This window comes from Diceros bicornis, chromosome 14, assembly GCF_020826845.1.
Source record: "Diceros bicornis minor isolate mBicDic1 chromosome 14, mDicBic1.mat.cur, whole genome shotgun sequence".
Taxonomy (NCBI): Eukaryota; Metazoa; Chordata; class Mammalia; order Perissodactyla; family Rhinocerotidae; genus Diceros; species Diceros bicornis.
This window is the reverse complement of record NC_080753.1, coordinates 39,536,219-39,557,758: the sequence shown is the minus strand read 5'-3', so window position 1 is coordinate 39,557,758 and position 21,540 is coordinate 39,536,219. Positions and strand designations below refer to the sequence as shown.

General features: G+C 36.8%; 4 non-coding genes across 4 annotated transcripts; 2 read left to right on the top strand and 2 right to left on the bottom strand.

Annotated features, from left to right (window-relative positions):
* The first annotated feature begins 11,925 nt into the window (after positions 1-11,925).
* Positions 11,926-11,998, top strand: TRNAF-GAA (transfer RNA phenylalanine (anticodon GAA)). Its single transcript has one exon. It is a non-coding gene; the product is annotated as a tRNA-Phe (tRNA).
* A 2,626-nt stretch (positions 11,999-14,624) lies between these two features.
* TRNAI-AAU (transfer RNA isoleucine (anticodon AAU)) lies at positions 14,625-14,698 on the top strand. The gene has a single exon. It is a non-coding gene; the product is annotated as a tRNA-Ile (tRNA).
* A 1,602-nt stretch (positions 14,699-16,300) lies between these two features.
* TRNAR-ACG (transfer RNA arginine (anticodon ACG)) lies at positions 16,301-16,373 on the bottom strand. Its single transcript has one exon. It is a non-coding gene; the product is annotated as a tRNA-Arg (tRNA).
* Positions 16,374-17,611: 1,238 nt separating this feature from the next.
* TRNAS-CGA (transfer RNA serine (anticodon CGA)) lies at positions 17,612-17,693 on the bottom strand. Its single transcript has one exon. It is a non-coding gene; the product is annotated as a tRNA-Ser (tRNA).
* Between the last annotated feature and the right edge of the window lie 3,847 nt (positions 17,694-21,540).

Genomic DNA, 21,540 nt, shown 5'->3' with positions numbered 1-21,540 from the left:
CCATGTGTCTCTTCTTTTGGATGATTTTAATTTGTATCCTTTCCCTGTAATAAGCTGTAACCAGTGAATAGAATAGCTTTTCGTGAATTCTGTGAATCCTTCTAGCAAATTATCAAACCCAAAGGTGTTTTGGGGAACCCTCCATACTTGCAAATAGTGTCAGAAGTCAGTGAAGTCAAGGGGACGGTGATCTCACACGTTGCTGTTTGACTAACTCCAGGTAGAGGGCTAAACTTCTCTTCTGACTTGACAATGCTTCTCATGCAACCCATCAATAGTAATATATCAAATAAATTTAATTATATCTAACACCTCTCTTTTTACAAGATCAAAGAGCAAATCTTTTCTGATTTTCTAGGGGCCCTCTGGGAAATCTGAAAGCCAGTTTTAGGTGCAAATGATATAAATTAAGATTTAATTGGGGGAAGCAAAATATCAAAAGTTGTCAGGTAGTGAAAACCTAATTAAATAGCATCACATGTTACTGAAAAACAATACCTGGCTGCCTATTTAACCAAAGTGACAATAAGATTTTAAAAGTAAACATAGAGGACTTCCAGTGTCCACTCTGACATGAAAAAAGTTCAGAAGTCACCACTGCCATCCTCACAACAAGAGAAAAGTGGAAAGTTAATAACTCTTCTTAGATATTTCAGAGAATTGAATTCACAGGGCAACCTGTTGACCCAAAAACTGGAAAGAGAGGAAGATACCACAAAGATCACAGCTACCAGGAGCAGATGCTGACAGCTGGAGACAGTACCAGTGGCAGCACTTAAATTCTAATTGATATGCTAAAAAGAGAGAAAATGCAATCATGTAAAATGCTCAGTTAAACCCAGAGAAGGCAGAAACAGAGTGGAAGACAAAGAATAAAACAAAGAACAAGGGAAATGAATAGAAAATATTTACAAATGTGGTAGATATTAATATAACTACATCAATAATCACTTTAAATGTAAATATTTTAAATACACTAATAAAAGACAGGACCATCAGAGTGCATAAAAAGACAAGACCCAACTATATTGTTATGAGTTGAATTGTGTTCCTCCCGCTCCAAATTCATATGTTGATGTCCTAATTCCCAGTGTTTTAGAATGTGACCTTATTTGGAAATAGGGTCATTGCAGATGTAATAAATTAAGTTACAATGAGGTCATACTGGAGTGGCGGAGGCAGGGGTGTCCTAATCCAATAAAACCAATATGACTGTTATCCTTATAAAAAGGGGAAATTTAAGACAGATATGCACACAGGGAGAATGTCTTGTGAAAATGAAGGCAGAGATTGGGGTAATGATTCCACAAGCCAAGGAACACCAAAGATTGCCAGAAAGCCACCAGAAGCTAGAGGAGCTTGCAGTATATATTTATAACTAATCTAAATCCACTTTCAAATAACACTATACCACTTCATGGGTAGCACAAACAGCTAATGACAGAATATTCCCAATTCCTCTCTCCCATCCATTATAACACTGTTGTCATTCATTTCACTTATCTACGAGCTAGAATCCCTGAATGCATTGTTGCTATTATTATTTTCTACAATTGTTATCTGTTAGATTGATTAAGAAAAAAGAAATAAAAGATTTTATTTTACCTTCGTATATTCCTTCTGTCTTATGGGTTGAATTCTGTTTATCCAAAGCATTTTGAACTAAATGAAAATGAAAATCAACTTATCAAAAGTTGTGGGATGTAGTGAAGGCAGTATTTAAAGGGAAATATAGCGTTGAATGCACATATGAGAAAAGAAGAAAGATCTAAAATCAATAATATAAGCTTTCACCTGAGGAAACTAGAAAAGAAGAGCAAAGTAAATCCAAAGCTAGAAGAACAGAAATAATTGCAAACATTGAAAACTAGAGCTGAAATCAATCAAATTGAAAACATGAAATAATAGAGAAAATCAACAAAACTAAAAGCTGACTCTCTGAAAAGATCCACAAAATTGATAAACCTCTAGCCAGGCTAACAAAGAATAAAAGAGAGAACACAAAAATTACTAATATCAAAAGTGAAAGAAGGGCCATGAGTACTAGATAATAAAGGAATATTACATGTAATTATCTATACCCACAAATTTGATTACTTAGATTAAATGAACGAATTCCTCAAAAGACACAATCTACCAAAAGTCGCACAAGGAGAAATAGATAATCTGAATAGGTTTGTAAATGAACTTTTGGGACCCCTTTCCCTGGTCTAACAGGTGAATCTAGCAATCAAGCTGCATAGGCTTATAGTCAGTCAGTCAGCTAGTCAGTCACAAAAATCCATGCTGTACTGTGAAGCAGCCATGCAGGTCATCCTAAGCCTGTGTTAGAATGACCTTGCAACCCCACACCTCATGACTGAAGACGCCAGCTGGACAGAGCCACAACAGGAAAAGATAAAGGGTACCTCGCTCTCACATTCCCCAGCCGCATTTCTTAGCGATTGAGGGAAAAATAACGACCCTGGTCCTTGCCTCTTTCTACACATAGGTAACACCAACATTACAAGCCTTGTTTGATATATAACCAAAAAGCTCTTGTTTATGTTATCTTTAAAGTAAATGAACATTAGATGTGCAAGCCCTTTCCCTGCATGTACACCACTTTGTTTAAAAAAAAAAAAAAAAGTATATAAGCTGTACTCAGATGTGTAGACCTCCAAGCAGTTCCTCAGAATATTCTATTGGATTGTTTCCCAGGACCCCAGTTCCTCACTTTATTATCAAATAAATTCCTTCATTTGACATTTACCCAGACTCTATTTCAGTTGACAAGTTCAATATCTGCAAATCAATAAATAGGACACACCATGTTAACAAAATAAAGAATAAAAATCATATGATCCTCTCTATAGATGCAGAAAAAACATTTGACAAAATTTAACATCGATTCATGATAAAAACTCACAACATACTGGGTATGGAGGGCATGTACCTCACCATAACAAAGGTTGTACATGACAAGCCCACAGTTAACATCACACTCAGCAGTGAAAAACTGAAAGCTTTTCCTCTAAGACCAGGAACGAGACAAGGATGCCCGCTCTTGAAGTTTATTCGACATAGTACTGGAAGTCCTAGCTGGACTAATTAAGCAGGAAAAAGAAATTGAAGATATCCACATAAGAAAAGAAGAAATAAAATTGTCTCTATTTGCAGATGACATAATATTATACATAGAAAACACTAAAGACTCCACCCAAAAACTGTTAGAACTAATAAACAAATTCAGTAAAGTTGCAGTAAAATCAATATACAAAAATCAGTTGCATTTCTATACATTAACAACAAACTATCAGAAAGAGAAATTAAGAAAGCAATTTCATTTATAGTAGTACCAAAAAGAATAAAATAATTGTGAATAAATTTAACCAAGGAGGTGAAACATCTGTACACTGAAAAGTATGTCATTGATGCAATAAATTGAAGAAGACACAAATAAATGGAAAGACATTCTGTCCTCATGAATTGGAAGAATTAATAACGTTAAAATGTTCATAATACTCAAACCAATCTATAGATTCAGTGCAATTTCATCAAAATTCCAATGGTATTTTTCACAGGAAAAAAAAATCTAAAATTTGTGTGTAAACGCAAAAGACCCTGAATAACCAAAGCAATCTTGAGAAAGAAGAACAAAGGTGGAGGCATCACACTTCCTGATTTTAAAATATATTACAGGGGCCAGCCTGGTTGCTTAAGTGACTAAATTCGTAGGCCTGGGCATGGATCTACACATTGCTCAGCAAACCATGCTTGGTGGCACCTCACATAAAACATAGAGGAATATTGGCACAGATGTTAGCTCAGGGACAATCCTCCTCACCAAAAAAAAATATATATATATATATACATATATATATATATATGTATATATATAACAAAGCTGTAGTAATCAAAACAGTACTGTATTGGCATTAAAAAAACAGACACATAGATCAGTGGAATAGAATAGAGAGCCCAGATATAAACCCACGCATATATGATTAATTAATTTACAGCAAAGGAACTCAAAATATACCATGGGGAAAGGATAGTCTCTTCAATAAATGGTGCTGGGAAAATTGGATAGCTACATGCAAAAGAATGAAACTAGACCCCTATCTTATGCCATACACAAAAATCAACTCAAAGTGGATTAAACACTTGAAGGTAAGATCTGAAATAGTAAAATTCCTAGAGGAAAAGATAGGAGGTAAGCTGTTTGACATAGGTCTTGGCAATAATGTTTCAGATTTGAAAATAACAACACAACACCATTTACATTACCACCAAAAAACAGAGAAATACTTAAATATAAATCTAACAAAATATGTAGATCTATGTGAGGAAAACTACAAAACTCTGATGAAAGAAATCAAAGAAGAACTAAATAAATAGAGAGATATTCCATGTTCGTAGGTAGGAAACTCAATATTGTTAAGAATTCAGTTCTTTCCAACTTGATCTATATATTCAATGCAATCACAATCAAAATCCCAGCAAGTTACTTTATGTATATTGATAAACTGAATCTAAGGTTTAATATGGAAAAACAAAAGATCCGGAATAGCCAGCACAATACTGAAGAACAAAATCTGACACTATTCAACTTCGAGAATTACTATAAAGCTACAGTGATCAAGAGAGTATGGCATTGGAGAAAGAACAAACAAATAGATCAATAGAACAGAATAAAGAAACCAGATGTAGACCTACCTCAAGGCAGTCAACTGATCTTTGACAAAGGAGCAAAGACAATTCAATAGGGAAAGAACAGTCCTTTCAACAAATGATTCAGGAACAACTAGACATCCACATGTAAAAGAAATGACTCTAGATACAGACTTTACATATATCACAAAAATTAACTCAAGTGGATGATAGACCAGACCTAAATGTAAAACATAAAACTATAAAACTTCTCTAGATAACATAGGAGAAAATCTAGGTGACCTTGGGTTTGGTTTTGATTTTTTTTAGATACAAGACCAAAAGTATGATCCATGAAAGAAAAAATTGATGTTAGACTCCATTAAAATTAAAATCTTCTGCTCTGTGAAAGACCCTGTGAAGAGAATGAAAAGATAAGCCACAGACCGGAGAAAATATTTGCAAAACACGTATCTGATAAAGGGCTGGTATCCAAAATATACAAAGAACACTTAATAATAGGTAAACAACCCAATTAAGAAATGAGCAAAAGATCTGAACAGATATCTCATCAAAGAAGTCATACAGATGGAAAATAAGCATATGAAAAGATGCTGTATATCATATGTCTTTAAGTATTTGTAAATTAAAAAACAATGAGATATCACTATACACCTTTTAGAATGGCTGAGATCCAAATGACTGACAACATCAAATGCTGTTGAGAATGTGGAGAACAGGAACTCTCATTCAATGCTGCTGGGAATGCAAGATGGTACAGTCACTTTGGAAGACATTTTGACAGTTTCTTGCAAAGCTAAGCAATTGCATACCTTGGGACTTACCCAAATGAGTTGAAAACTTATGTCCACAGAAAAAAGCACACACAGGTGTCTATAGCAAGTTTATACAAGATTGCCAAAATTTTGAAGCAACCAAGATGTCTTTTAATAGGTGAATGGATAAACAAACGTGGTACGTACATGCAATGGAATATTATTCAGCACTAAAAAGAAATGAGCTTTCAAGCCATGAAAAGACACGGAGGAACGTTACATGCAAATTGCCGAGTGAAAGAAGCCAGTCTAAAAAGGCTATGTACTGTATAATTCCAACTATTTGACCTTCTGGAAAAGGCTATAGAGACAGTAAAAAGATAGATGGTTGCCAGGGGTTGAGAGTGTGTATGAGGGATGAATAGGTGGAACACGGGATTTTTAGGGCAGTGAAACTATTCTGTATGATACCAAATGATGGATACATGATATTATGCATTTGTCACAACCCATAGAACTGTACAACAAAAAGAATAAATCCTAACGTAAACTATGGACAGAGTAAAATTTTCCGTAGCCATACTGTGTTTAAAACACAAAGTCCTGCTAGAGATAGGCCTCTACACACAGCTGCTCTCCCTTTCAAGACACTTGCCAGATTTGAAGGTGTGTGAGATAAGAGACTAAAAAGCTCAAAATATCTGAGGGGCAGCACTAAATCTCCTACGATTTTCCAGAGCTGAAGAGACAGACATCTGTCAGGTTCTCAAAAAAAAAAAAAAAAAGCTCAAGAATGTGATTAACCAACCTGATCTAACCGATATATCTAAAACAAGATATACAACAGTGGTAGAATGCATATTATTTTCAAATGTACATGGAACATATATGAAAATAGATCATGTATTGAGCCATAAACCAAATTCCCAAGGATTTAAGTTATGTAGTATATACTTTCACATCACAGTGGAATTAAACTATAAATCAATGAAACAACGTGTCTAGAAAATCTCTAAATTTTTGGAAATTAAGCAACAAACACATTTTTAAATAACCTTTGGGCCAAATAAGAAATCAAATGGAAAATAAAAAATATGTAGAATTGAATGATAATGAAAATGTGACATACTGAAAATAGTGAGATGTAATTAAAGCAGTGCTCAGAGGAAAATGTATGTCTCTAAATGTATATGTTAGAAAGAAAAGATTGAAAATCAAATATTTAGGCTTCCATCTCAAGACGCTAGATAAAGAAGAGCAAATTAATTCTATGACAGTAAAAGGAAGGAAATACCAAAAATAAATGCAGAAATCCATTAAAATGAAAACAAATGTACAATAGAAAAAAATCAATGAAGCAAAACGTTAGTTCTTTGAAAAGATTTATAGAATCATTAAATCACTAGCAGAATGACTTTAAAAATGGAGAAAACACGAATGACCAATATTAGCATAAAAAAGATAATAAAATGATATTATTAACAGCTTTATGCCAGCGAAGTTAACAATTTAGACGAAATATGTGAAAAATATAATTTGCCATAGCTGACACAAGAACAAATAGAAAATCTGATCTGTCCCATATCAGGGATATGGAATCTCTAATATGAAATTTTTCTACAAAGAAAAGTTTAGGTCCATATAGCTTCACTGGTGAATTCTTACAAATATTTAAGAAAGAAATAATACAAATTGTACACAAAACCATCCAGATAATATAAAAAGAGAGAAAAGTTTCCTAGCTTTGATGAAGTCGGTATGATGCTTATATCAAAACTTGACTAGGACATTACAAAACAAGAAAATTAGACAAAAGAGGTCAATATAGCTCAGAGAAATGGATGAAAAATACTAAATAAGATATTAGCAAATAAGATATTAGCAAATTGAATCCAGCAACATATTAAAAGAATAATTTATCATGACCACATGGAACTTATTCTATAAAGGTAAGATTGGTTTAACATATAAAAATCAATATACAGAGCACACTAAACACCAAAAGAAAAAAATTATATGTACACCTCAATAGATGTAGAAAAATCATTTAATAAAGTTCAATCCCCCATTCACGATTACAACTCAAGCAGACTAGGAATAACAAGTATCTTCTTTAATCTGATAAAGAGTATCCAGAAAAAAACCTACAGCTAGCTTTATATGCAATGGTGAATACTGAAAACTTTCTTCTCTAAGATTATTAACAAGACAGCAGTGTCCACCATCACAACTTCTATTTAGCATTGTACGGAGGTTCTAGACAGCAGTATAAGACAAGAAAAAGTATAAAGACTAGAAAGAAAGAAGTAAAATCACCATTAATCATATATGGCATGATAGCATACATAAAAATCCAAATTAACCACAAACAATTATAATTAAGTAAATTTAGAAAATTTATTGTATATAAAGTGGATATACAAAAATAAATGACATGTCTCTATACTAACAATAAACAATTAGAAAATGAAATTTAAAAAGAGGTACCATTTAAAATAACATTGATAAACATGAAATACAGAGCAGCTAATCTTTTAAAACAACACTTCTGCACTGAAAACTACCAGACATTGTCGAGAGAAATTAAAGACCTAAAAGAATGCAGGAATCTACCATGATCCTTGCCAGAGAGATCCAATTTTGCTAAAATATCAGTTCTCCCCCAACTGACCTATACAGTCTATGCATTGACAAACAAAACACTAGCAAGTTTTTTTTTGGAGGGTGAAGGTGGGTGGAAATTTACAGTTGATTCTAAAATTTATATTGAAATAAGATTTATTAAAAATATGGAATAGCTAAGGCAATTGGAGTAAGAAGAAGAAAATGAGAGGCCCTATATTATTAGCTATTATTACTTATTTTAAAGTTACGGAAATTAAGCCATGTAGTATTGGTGTAAAAACAGACACATAGACCAAGGGGATAGAATAGAGAGTCTAGGAAAAAAAAACAGATTCATATACAGTTCCCTGTTTTATGACAAAAAGACATTGCAATTCAGTGGGAGAAAAGATTGACTTTTCAATAAATAATGCTGGATCAATTGAAATCAGATAAGAAAACAATGAGTTCAATCTCTATCTCACACCATACATAAATTCAAGATGTAGACTTAAATGTTAAAAGTAAAACATTAAAACCTCTATATGAAAAAATAGGAGAATAGACTCACGACTTTAGTGTAGGCAAATATTTCTGAAATAGGAAGCAAAATAGCACTAACCATAAGCATTGATAAATTGGACTTTATCAAAATTAAAATCTTCAAAATACAAAATTAGGAGAGCTAAAGGTGTACCACAAACTGGGACAAGATATTTGTAACACATTTGGGCAAAGAACTTGTATTCACAATATATAATGAACCACAAATCAATTAAAAAAAAAATGACTAGCACCCAACCCCATTTTTTAAATGGGAAAAAGCAAATGGAAAGGTGTAAAATATCATTAGTCATCAAAAAATACAAGTTAAAATCACAAAGAACTATCACTACATCCTAACTTGAATAGCTAAAATTAAAATGACTAACAATACCCAGTATTGGCTATGCTGTGAAACAACCAGAAACCTCATACATTGTTGTTACTAGTGTAAGATGGTACAACCATTTGGAAAACTGTTTAGGAGCATCTAATAAAGTTAAACATTCCATATATCCTATGACCCAGAAATTCTATCTATCTATCTATCTATCTATCTATCTATCTATCTATCTATCCATCCATCTATCTATCTGATAAATGAGGGTTTATGTTCACCCGAAGCCGTGCACAAGAAGGTTCAGTGTTTTTTATAAAAACCCAAAATTGGAAACAATTCAGATGCCTATCAAAATTAAAACGGATAAGTAAATTGTGGTATATCTATGAAATGGAAGTCGATGAAAAGGAACAAACTGCTTTTACACATAAAAATATAGATGAGTCTCAAAGACAATATTGAACAAAAGAAGCCAGACATAAGAATGCAGATTCTATCAAAACTCTAATTGCATTTTTCCACAGAAATAGAACAAACAATCCTAAAATTTGTATGGAACCACAAAAGTTCCCGAATAGCCAAAGCAATCCTGAGAAAGAAGAACAAAGCTGGAGTATTATGCTCCCTGATTTCAAGCTATTTTGAAAAGCTATAGTAATCAAAACAGTATGGTATTGGCATGAAAACAGGCACATAGATCAATGGAACAGAATCGAGAGCTCAGAAATAAACTTACCACATATATATGGTAAATTATTTTATGACAAAGGAGCCAAGAATATGCAATGGGGAAAGGGTAGTCTCTTCAATAAATGATGTTGGGAAAACTGGGCAGCCACATGTAAAAGAATGAAACTAGATGACTATCTTACGCCATACACAAAAATCAACTCGAAATGGATTAAAGGCTTGAATATAACACCTGAAACCATAAAACTCCTAAAAGAAAACACAAGGGATAATCTCCTTGACATCGGTCTTGGCAGTGATTTTTTGGATTTGACTCCAAAAGCAAAGGCAACAAAAGAAAAAATAAACAAGTGGGACTACATCAAACTAAAAAGCTTCTTTACAACAAAGGAAATCACCCAAAAAATGAAAAGGCAACCTACTGAACAGGAGAAAATATTTGCAAATCATATATCTGGTAAGGGGTTAATCTCCAAAATATATAAAGAACCCATACAACTCAATAGCAAAAGAACCAAACAATCTGATTAAAAAATGGGCAGAGGATGTGAATAGACATTTTTTCAAAGAGGACATACAGGTGACCAACAGGCACACAAAAAGATGCTCAACATCATTAATCATCAGGGAAATGCAAATTAAACCACAATGAGATATCACCTCACACCTGTTAGAATGGCTATTATCAAAAAGACAAGAAATAACAAGTGTTGACAAGGATGTGGATAAAAGGGAACCCTTGTGCACGTTTGGTGAAAATGTAAATTTGTGCAGCCACTATGGAAAACAGTATGGAGGTTCCTTGATAATTAAAAATAGAACTACCATATGATCCAGCAATCCCACTTCTGGATATTTATCCAAAGAAAATGAAAAAAACTGACTTGAAAAGACATATGCACCCCCATGTTCATTGCAGCATTATTTACAATAGCCAAGGTATGGACACAACCTAAGTGTCCACTGGTGGATGAATGGATAAAGAAGACATAGTATATATATATATACAATGGAATATTATTCAGCTATAAACAAGAATGAAATCTTGCCATGTTGACAACATGGATGGACCTTGAGGGCATTATACTAAGTGAAATAAGTCAGACAGAGAAAGACATATACCGGATGATCTCACTTATATGTGGAATCCAAAAAAACCAAAAAACATAAAAACTCAAAGACACAGAGAACAGATTGGTGGTTGCCAGAGGTGGAGGGTGGGTAAAAAGGGTGAAGGAGGTCAAAAGTACAAACTCCCAGATATAGAATAAATAAGTCATGGGGATGTAACGTACAGCATGGTGACTATAGTTGGTAATACTGTACTGCATATTTGAAGGTTGCTAAGAGAGAAGATCTTAAAAGTCCTCATCATAAGAAAAAAAATTTTGTTAACTATGTATGGTGACGGATGTTAACTAGACTTATTGTGGTGATCATTTCGCAATGTATATAAATATTGAATCGTGATGTTGTACACCTGAAACTAATATAATATTATATGTCAATTATACCTCAATAAAAAGAACATTAGCCAGAGAAATTAAATAGTGGTGATAACTGCACAACTTTGTAAATATGTCAACCCCCTTAAATTATAAAAGACTGAATTTTGTGGTATGTGAATTATATCTCAATAAAAAAAGAATGAAAAAAAATTAAGCCAGAGATAAAATCTTGCTGGCAAAATTTAAAAACAGTAACAAAAAAGAACGCAGATTCTATTTGATTCAAGGTATAAGAAGTTCAAAAACAAAGGACAATACATATAGTGAAAGAGTTCAGAGCAGTGGCTAACTTTGGGAGGGTGTCAAATGATGGAACATGAGGGAACTGATGGTGGTTACACGGGGATATTCATTAAGTAATGAAGTAAAATTCATTAAGCTGTACACTTAAGATTTGCATACTTTACTGTATGTAACTTATACCTTAAGAGAACAGAAGGGAAAAGGAATAAAAATACTGAAAGAACCAAAGATATTTGAGCACCAAACTAGAAATGATCTCAAATGGTGTTGTCTTGAATTTTAGGAAGCTTCCCATTCCAGCAGGAAGCTTTGAATGACCACATCCCTAAAGCTATCCAATTCGTATCCTTAGCAACCATATATAAATTGTCCTTTATCACTCTGCTTTTTGTTCTTCCTATCATACTCAGGAAACTTTGGGTATGCTTTCCCATTGTCTGATTTTTATGTTGGTATAGTTACTTTTGAAATGGGAAAATGTGATATTTTCAGAAAACAAAACAAAAAATTTTCTTATTTTTCCAAAAAGGAAAATAGGAGGTTAAAAAGCTATTTAAAAATAATTGACAAAATGGTAGGTCCAGAGGTCGCTGAAATAGCTCAGTTGGGAGAGCGTTAGACTGAAGATCTAAAGGTCCCTGGTTCAATCCCGGGTTTCGGCAGGCACTGGCTCCTTTTGTAAATGTCGCTGACTTGCGCGTCGCTATTTGGTTTTGTGCCCTGTGAAAATTACTGACCCAGTACCAAATGTCAGTCGTCTTCAAATACATAAGTCCACCGTGCCATTTATATGGTAAAGAGCTACATAAATTTACCCTTATCATGGAAATTGCCTTTGTAAATTCTCTGGCAAAACGCAGTTCTATGCCCATACACTTAAGTTTTTCCACAGCTTCCAGTAATTCCTTGAGGTAAAGAAAAACTTATTCAGTGCTTTATTTCGTGTACACTTATATGTTATTAAATACGTCTGTAAGAATCCGGATGTAAACACTTTCAATTCTCCATTTAATTACTTCTGTTTCTGCTTTAACTTAGTTTTTGGCCTTATAAATCCTTACATTCTTGGCAGCACTTTGAATCTTGTAAGAAGTTGTGCTTATTTTATACAGCATTTTACTTGTTTCCAGCTACAGGGACAGTCTTAATGCCTGGCTAATTATTTTACTGTGCAGAAAAGCAAGAGATGACAACTTAAACAAAAATGGAATTTTAGTAGATTAAGATTATATGGGAAGATATATGTACACAGACGCACACACATATATATGCTGTAAAATAAAATAGGCATTGTTAATATCGATTTACTATTTTCCCTGAGACGTTGTTAGATAATTAATTAAAAGAATCTAATCTGGAATATAACATAAATATTTTGAAATTCTCTTACAAGACATTTGTGGCAGATGTTGTGGGTGTGTATTGCCAAAAATGTAGGTGGAGATATTAAAGATATGCTTGAATATGCATAAAATATTTTGGGCAGGATAAAAAAGAAACTGAGAACTTTGGCAGTCTCTGGGGAGGATATGTAGACAGTTGGGGTGTAAGACAGATGGAGATTCACTGCTCATTCTAGACCATTGTGTACAGTTAAAGAAGGAGAGATCTTTTACTGAGCCCTTCTTTTGGTCCGGAATCACTGCTAGTAACGTTCATACACGATATTTCATTTAAAAACAGGATAAATAATAGTATAGTTCTTGGATCTGGGACCTTCAGTCTACCAAGGGACGCAATTGACGGTGGGGGTGGGGAGAGGATAGTAGATCTAAATCTTAGATTTTACCAGCTGGAACTGTGCTGATTTTTCTAGGCTCTGGTGCAGGATTCCCGCCGGCAGTGCTTGGTTTGGGTTACTAAAGGGACAGCCAGTGCCCAGGCTTGTGCCATCTACCCGTAAAGCTCAGGACAGGATCCAAGAATGTCAGGGAGATTAGCCACCCTAGGGAACTCCATTTGTCCGAAGGAGGAGTTAAGGGTAATCCTTTTGGTGTTAAAATTACATAACATACATTGTCTCACGATGGCTTTACACGTGAACATCAGGAGTTTTGGAATGTACGAGGGGATCCTCAAAAGCCAGAATACAGTTGATTGACACGAGTCAAGAGGACGTGTGACTGCAGAAGCCATATCAGATAGATCCCTTTTAAGCGATTTTTGAACACTCGAAAGCCTTAGCTCTTGAAACCCAGGACAAGAGCCCTTGAGGACTAGAAAAATAAAACGTCGAAGAATCTGGCGAGACTTGAATACTTCTAGAGTAACGCTAGGAGCCCAACATTCCTCCCTTGCGCCAGCGTCAGTTCTAAAATCAAGAAAAGCATTACTTGTTGATTCATTTAGCTTTAAAGTAATACATTCGTTGAAAATTTACTAGGCGTCCTTCAGCAGGAAAGTTGGAAAAATACAAAAGAAATAATACAACCCCAGGAACACGTAAAGGGAGATTTCCTGAGGCTGCAGGAGATTTGAACACGGAAAGGGAGATTTCCTGAGGCTGCAGGAGATTTCTTCCAACTTGTCTTCGGGTGATAAGACCAACAGTCTCACCAAGGACCAAAGAGCACAGCTCACTTATTCTGGCCTCCCCACCCCGATGCTTGGACCCTTTGGTTCGCAAAATGGAATGTGAATGACGCACAGAATATGCTGTTGGGTGAGAATTTTAATACTTAGCCGAGAGCCACGGTAATCGCTCGCTTCTGCAAACCACTGCTGTCCTTTCTACCACCCTCAAAAAACATACTAGATCCCCTATGTCACTCCAGTACTGTTGGGCTGCCCCTAATCCAACAGTGGGTATCATTGCCGATGACGTCAATGCCTACATTTGCGACTCTTCAAAAACCCTGAGAACACGCGGCTCCTTTCTCCAGCCCCACTCGCCTTCCTTCTGGTTGCCTTGAACAGACTTAAAAGTAATACGTCATAAAGTTACAAGTCATTAAAGAGAAGTTTGCAATTTGCAATCGAGCACAGACATGCTCTAAAAAGGGGAGGCTTCCTTCACCCATGATTGAAAATCCCATTACAGTGTATTTTCCACAGAGAAATAAACTAGACTCAGTCTCTGCACAAAAATTTCTCCGTGGATTTTGTTGTCCAAATCCGAAGAATTGAAATAGTGTAGACTCCTTATTGAAGTCTGTCAATACGGCTTAAAGATCTCTTTTGAGGCAGGTGGCGGTGGGAAGAAGGAGAAATTCCCTCTCTTTTTATTTAAACAAACACAAAAATGTCAACGAACTTATAATTTTATTAAAAGACGGCGGTTTCACAGGTGGCCGGTTAGCTCAGTTGGTTAGAGCGTGGTGCTAATAACGCCAAGGTCGCGGGTTCGATCCCCGTACGGGCCACTTCGGGTAGCGTTTTGGCCTTCTCTTGCGGACCAAAGTAGACATCTCCAACTCTCAACCACCTTACAACCTAAAATCGCCACTGTTCAGAATCTGAAGTTCGGGCATTCTCCTTCTCTTAATGGAATAGGAAGGCCATACGCTTCCGTTTCGTTTTGTTTGTCGCTGTTTTAATAAAAAAGTAACATCCAAGCACTAGAAAGAGTTTCTTGAAGAAAATTGGGGGAGTAGCGTGGGAGCGAGGCGGGTGTGTTTTAGGGAATGGGAAATTTGGAACAGTTAAAAAATTGCCTGCTTACTTTTTAGTCAAACTTCTGGAGACAATACTATTTTGGCTCATTAAATGAGTTTCAATAGAGAAAAGGAAGCAGGCTCAGCGTGGCCAGTGACTTGGGTAGAGCGTGGTGCTAACAGAAGCGATACATGGAGTTTGCTCCCAGAACGTCTGTGCTTCATTCTTCTTTCTCCTTATCCCAGTCAGTTTCCAAGGCAAATATCCGCTCCACTTGAGGTTGCCGTTTGGCTTTCGTCGAAAATCTTCTCTCCCTTTAGCTGTCAAGAGCAGGTAACTGAATGCGATGCTGTAAGAATCGCGAGCTCGCCTTTCCGCTTGTTAAAGCCCAATAGACGTGGACCATCGGAGGCAGCGCGCTTGGTGGTTTCATTCATTCCAACCGCAGCGCCCGTGAGAGAGCACGTTGGTAACTTCAATAAATTTATCTGCGAGGCAGAGAGAGGATACAAGCTACACATTCGGAAACCGATTCACGTATGAAGATACTCTTTTGGTTTAGTGCGAGGAATTTTCACCCGCTTGACGGTGATTGCTCCCCAACCTCTCCACTCTGCCTCCACGCAGAGTGTTCAGAAAGGCTGCCCCAAAGCTGCCACTTCCCACGTCTTCCTTACACCCTCATCTTCTCCTGGGGTGTTTAATTAAAAAAAAAAAAAAAAAAAAAAGGGATTCCCGTTGGTTCTCCTGTCTGCTGAGGGCCAGTTTCTCCAGCTCCTGCCTATGTCCCGAAGATCGCTGGGCCGGGCACGTGGGGGAGACGTCGGGGCTGAGCGGCGTGAGCTGGCTTCAGGGACGAGCTCTAAGGGGCCCAACTAAGGCAAAGGGCCGCTTGCACCCCGCATCCTCACAGCCGAAACTTTCTTGACCCAATTTTCCCCCGGGAGATGTTCCTTTTCTTTTTGCTAGTACCCATGCGAGGGAAGAGCTGCGCAGGCGAGACCTCTACGAGTGAAGACTCTCCCCAGTGGGAAAAAATATTGATGGAGAAGATACTGGTAGAAAAAAAAATTGTTTATTTTTCTTTAAAGCTTCTTTGATTTTAAAACTTTCCTTCGAAGGGTCTTTTTCTGTCAATCTCCTTTCTCAAGTTCGGGAAGAGAGGAAAGGCAGGAAGAAGAAACTCTTACAGGATGGCTCCTTTGATGTTTCTGAAGTCTCTTTCAGACTCAACTGACAGCGATATGGGGTAGCACCACAGAAGGTGAAGGATCAGTTCCAGGAAAATACATTGGAAGGACTTTAAGAATTGTTTCAATATCCTTTTGAAGAAAGTATTCAGAAAGTGTGAAGGAAAAAGCAAGGCTAAGCGAGCCAGCCAGGAGTCGAACCTAGAATCTTCTGATCCGTAGTCAGACGCGTTATCCATTGCGCCACTGGCCCGCACCTAGAAAACGTCCCGTCAATATTAGTATTTTCATTACTATACACAGTTTATATCAGACGGAGAAATGGGTTTTTTGTGTGTGTGAGGGTTTTTTTTTTTTTTTAGATATGGATTAGGACCAAAAACCGTACTGATTCTGGGAAAGCATGATTTATTTTGTGATTCGTTTGCATAATATATATTTACATAAAATGTTTGGTGTTTTTTTTTTAAACAGTGACCAATCTTCACCTGTTCTCTGACTGTAAACATCGGAAACTTGTTTCGTGCTTAGCAGCTGCTTTTGCTGCTTGAACAAATATTTGTTGCTTGAACAAATCTCCATACTCCATTACCTATTCCCTGTCCATCGCTCTGTTTCACGTCCTCTCTTTCCTCTTTATCCAGCTTATATTAGCTCCTACTTTTCACCTCTTCATTACTTTTTTTTCAGAATATTCCTCTGCCCCCACAACATGCAATAAATACAAAATGCAATAAGGAGGCAAGAATTCTATAGAAGTGTACCTTTTAAGAATCGCATGTGGCAAAGAAACTTAGAAACTAGAACTCATTTGCTAACATATATAAAACTGGCTTACAATTTACCTCGCTGCCCGAAGTAGACAAAATAGCGGAAAATGCGAAAGTGCTTACAAAAGAGAGATTTAGTTTGTGGAGACGGAGAACAAAGTTTCGTATGGGCTTGAAATTCAAGGCAAAGTCAGAAGTCAAAATATACCCTCTCCTGTGTCTCAGTTTCCTGCTTTGTACAAAGCGCTTCAAAGAGCGCGTGGCAAATATGATGGAGTATTATCCTAAATTGTTATCGCTCTCACCAGCCTTTGATGTCAGGACAAACACTCAAGATTGCTGCCTGAGAATGCTTTCAGGAAGCTGCCGGCTCTGGATAATCAGAAAAGGAAACTGTTCCCAAGATTTTCAATGTCTCCTCTGTTTCCTTTGCGGCTTTGATCAGACAGTCTTATCAAATTTAACAATTTCATCTCAACGCAGCCAGTATTTTTGAGCGCGCTCTAAACACGGAGCTCCGTGAGAAGACTGGGCTCAAGAACTTCACAGACCCAGACAATGAAAGAGAACGACGGAACTCACAATTCGCTGGTGCCTGCCCTCCTGCAATATCCGCGTTGCAAATAGGAACTGGCCCCTAAAGATTTCTATGCGCCCTGGGCGGGGCGCGATTAAATTTTGCGGCAGCTTCAAACTGCGGCACTTCCGCCGAAAACGAGGACGCTGTGAGCAGGATTTGAACCTGCGCGGGGAAACCCCATTGGATTTCGAGTCCAACGCCTTAACCACTCGGCCATCACAGCCTCACACGTAAGACTTTCCACTCGTTAGACTGAAGACGAGTATGGGTCATTTGCCGTGTAGTGTGAAAGAAGAGGTGAGACCACCGACTCTTGAGTGTCCCCAAGAACATCTTCTCCAACACCACGCTTCCATGTTTCACTTAATGGCAACTTCAACTTTTCAGATATTTAGGCAAAAAATCTTGGCAACGTCCTTGACTTCAATTATACTTTCATTCTGCACATGTGAGGGAATTCTCTTTTCTATCTTGAAAACTTATCTTGATCTGAAAAACTTCTCACCACCCCAACTGCTACTACCCTGGTCCAAGATATCTTCATCTCTAACACGGCACACCTATTGCAAAAATCTTTTAATACAGAACATTCTATGAAAAGCAGAGATCTTTTTGAACCTAAAACACTTTACCGCACAGCTTTGCTCAAAACTCAACAGCATCTCCTCATTTCGTGGTGCTAAATGCCAAAGTCCTCGCTGGCCTGCAGGGTTGTTTGTGATCTCATTTCTCAGGCTACAACTTCTTTCTCACTCTGCTGCAGTTACTTTTGCCCTTCTTGTTCTTCATTGTATGTATCAGGCAGGTTTCTGTTTCAGGGCCTTTGCACTGACTGTTTCCCCTGCCAGGAAAACACTTGCTTTGATATATGTCTGACTCAGTCCCTTACCTACTTCAGGTCTTTTCTCAAAAATCACCTTATTAGTGAAACACGACCTGAATATTGTATCTAAAACTATAAACTCCCCTCACTCCAGTGCTTCTCCCCATTCTTTGTTTTGTTTTTCTCCATATCACTTAAGATCATTTAACGTGCTAACTTTTTATTTTGTGTGTTGTCTGTCTCCTCTATGAGAATGCAAGCTCCATGAGGGCAGGGATTTTTGTCTGTTTACTGCTAGATTTCCAGTACCTAGAAGAGTGTCTGGTATACGGACAACATTCAATAAATATTTGTTGAAAATGCATGAAATAGGTTTTAAAATCCTATTTTGCAGATGAGCAAATGAGATTCAGAGAGGTTATTGAGTTTCCCAGGATCACAACGTAATAAAACCAAGGTTGAAACCCAGATGTTCAAGTTTCCTGCCTAGAGATCTTTCTACTCTTCCAGAGGTGCCTTAGGGGCAACGGGTAGGGTTGAGGGGGAGGATTGGAAAGCAAAGTTCTCTGAATTGGGGAAAGAGGGAGAACCACAGGGGGAGTGGGATGCTTCTTGCTACCAAACCAAATAGCTTCCTCCATAGGAACTGTATATCTGACTAGAATTTTTCCGATGCCCACGTTCAAGGGCAACTCTCTGTGTAATTTTTCTTAGGGAATGTTGCCTTGACATCAGTACCATCATTCATACCCATTCCATTAAATGAAAAAATTTAATCCTCCTTTTTGTCCTGAAATATGCATTTCCCTGTTTCCTCCAGGGGAGCAGTACCAATAACAAGCATAATGTTTATGAGAGCTATGTCTGGTTACCCTCCATGTCCTCAGAGTCTCTTCATACCTGGCTTTCTCTGCCTCTCCCTGCACCGGGGAAATTGCTATCATATTCTATGCTGTTTCACTCTCTTAGTATCCGTGTCTTGCCGTAGAACTGTCCTTCTTATAGAAAATTGCAGTAATGAGGAACACTTCAGCCTCAGACACATATGAGTGAAGATACTGGCTCCAAATTTTACAACTTGTGTGATCTTGAGCGAGTTATTTAACCTCTCGACTCCTTGGCTTCTGCATCTATAAAACAAGTAAATGACTTAAATAACAATAGCACCTACCCCTTAGGCTTGCTTGTTAGTTTATATATGAAAAATCATTAAACACTTGATTTAATAGCTGGTAATAAATGTAGTTATTACTATTGTTCTAGCTGTTTCTTTCTCGTTATCAGTTTCAACAACATAACATGTGAAGGGGATCCGAATATGCCACCCCAAAATATGCCGCTTTAGCATAAGGATGATTTTGAGCTGAAAGTAATTGAGAAAAAGCAAACACAGGAAGGGCTCTCTGTCCTCCTCCTATCTGCTGAAAGCAGGGCATAAATTTCCCTTTGTGAGAGTGTTCCCCTCCCATCTCTCACACCAGAAGGAGGAGAACAACCCTTATCACCAGAGGTAGAAAGTCAGCACCAAGGTGAGTCTGCACAACAAATCTTACTAAAATAACCCTTATCTTCCATTAGTTTTCCCATATATTTACCTTCCCACAATTACTGTGCCTAAAAGCCCCAATTCCCCTTTTCTTTGTCTAGTCACTTCTCTACAATTTATCACTCTTTGTTAAAATGATATAAAAGCTTTCAATCTACCTCATTCTTTGGGTTTTCATTTCTTTTCTGTGAAGCCATCATGCACATAAAACTAAAATAAAAAATATTAACATCAATAAAATTTGTAAACTTTTTCTCCTGTTAATCTACCTTTTGTCAGTTTAATTAGTAGATCCCAGCTACAAATCTAAGAGAGTAGAGGAAAATTTTTCTTCCCCTACATGTGGAAATTGCAAACATCAGGGCTTTGGGAATTTGAAGAAATTATACCCATGTCCAGTAGGCTATTAAGGAATCAGCATGTAATGTGGATCCTGGGGTACTCATGTTTGAATCAAAACTCACATACTAGCTCCACACTTAGGCAAGATAAAAGTGATCACTGCAAGCCTTGGTGTCTCAACTTGAAATTAGAAAAATATGATTTCAATCTTCTTAAATTTAAGTCATGTTTTGTGGCCTAACATATGATTTATCCTGGAGAATGTCCCGTGTGCACTTGAGAAGAATGTGTATTCTGTTGCTTTTGGATGGAATGTTCTGTATATACCTATTAAGTCCCTCTGGTCTAACATGTCATTTAAGGCTGATGTTTCCTTATTGATTTTCTGTCTGGATGATCTATCCATTGATGTAAGAAAGACATTAATGTCCCCTATTGTTATTGTATTGCGGTCTGTTTGTCTCTTTAGATCTGTTAATATTTGCTTTATACACTTAGATGCTCCCATGTTGGGTGCATAAACATTTACAAATGTTATATCCTCTTGTTGGATTGACCCCTTTGTCACTGTGCAACACCCTTCTTTGTCTCTTATTACAGTCTTTGTTTTAAAGTCTATTTTGTCTGATGTAAGTGTGGCTACCCCAGCTTTCTTCTGGTTTCCATCTGCGTGGAATATCTTTTTCCACCTCTTCACTTTCACTCTGTGTGTGTCCTTATGTCTGAAGTGAGTCTCTTGTAGGCAGCATATTGACGGATCTTGTTTTTTAATCCATTCAGCCACTCTTGTCTTTTGATTGGAGAATTTAGTTCCTTTACATTTAAAGTAATTATTGATAGGTATGTACTTATTGCCATTTTGTTAATTGTTCTGGCTGTTTTGTAGCTCCTTTGTTCCTTTCTTCTTTCCTTGCTCTCTTCTTTTGTGGCTTGATGACTTTCTTTAGTAGTATGCTTAGATTTCTTTCTCATTATCTTTCATGTATCTACTATAGGTTTTTGCTAAATTAGGAAGATAATACCTTCCTCAGAGAATCATGGTAAGGGTTAAGTCTTAAAACCAGTATCCATCGAGTGCCTATTAGGTACTAGGCATATGCAAAGCAATGTAGTTTCATTGATGAGCAAAACCAGACACTGCTCCTACCTTCAAGCAACCTACCACATTCCAGTGAGAGACAGACAGTAATCAAGTTATCACACTGATAAATGTAAAATGTTCAGGGAAAGAGAATACATAGTACTATGAGGAATATGGGACTTTCACTTAGGGATTTTAAGGAAATCTTCCCTGAAAAAGTAGAGATCTAAGACCAGCTGAGATCTAAGCATGAGCAAGAGATAACTAGATAAAGAGGC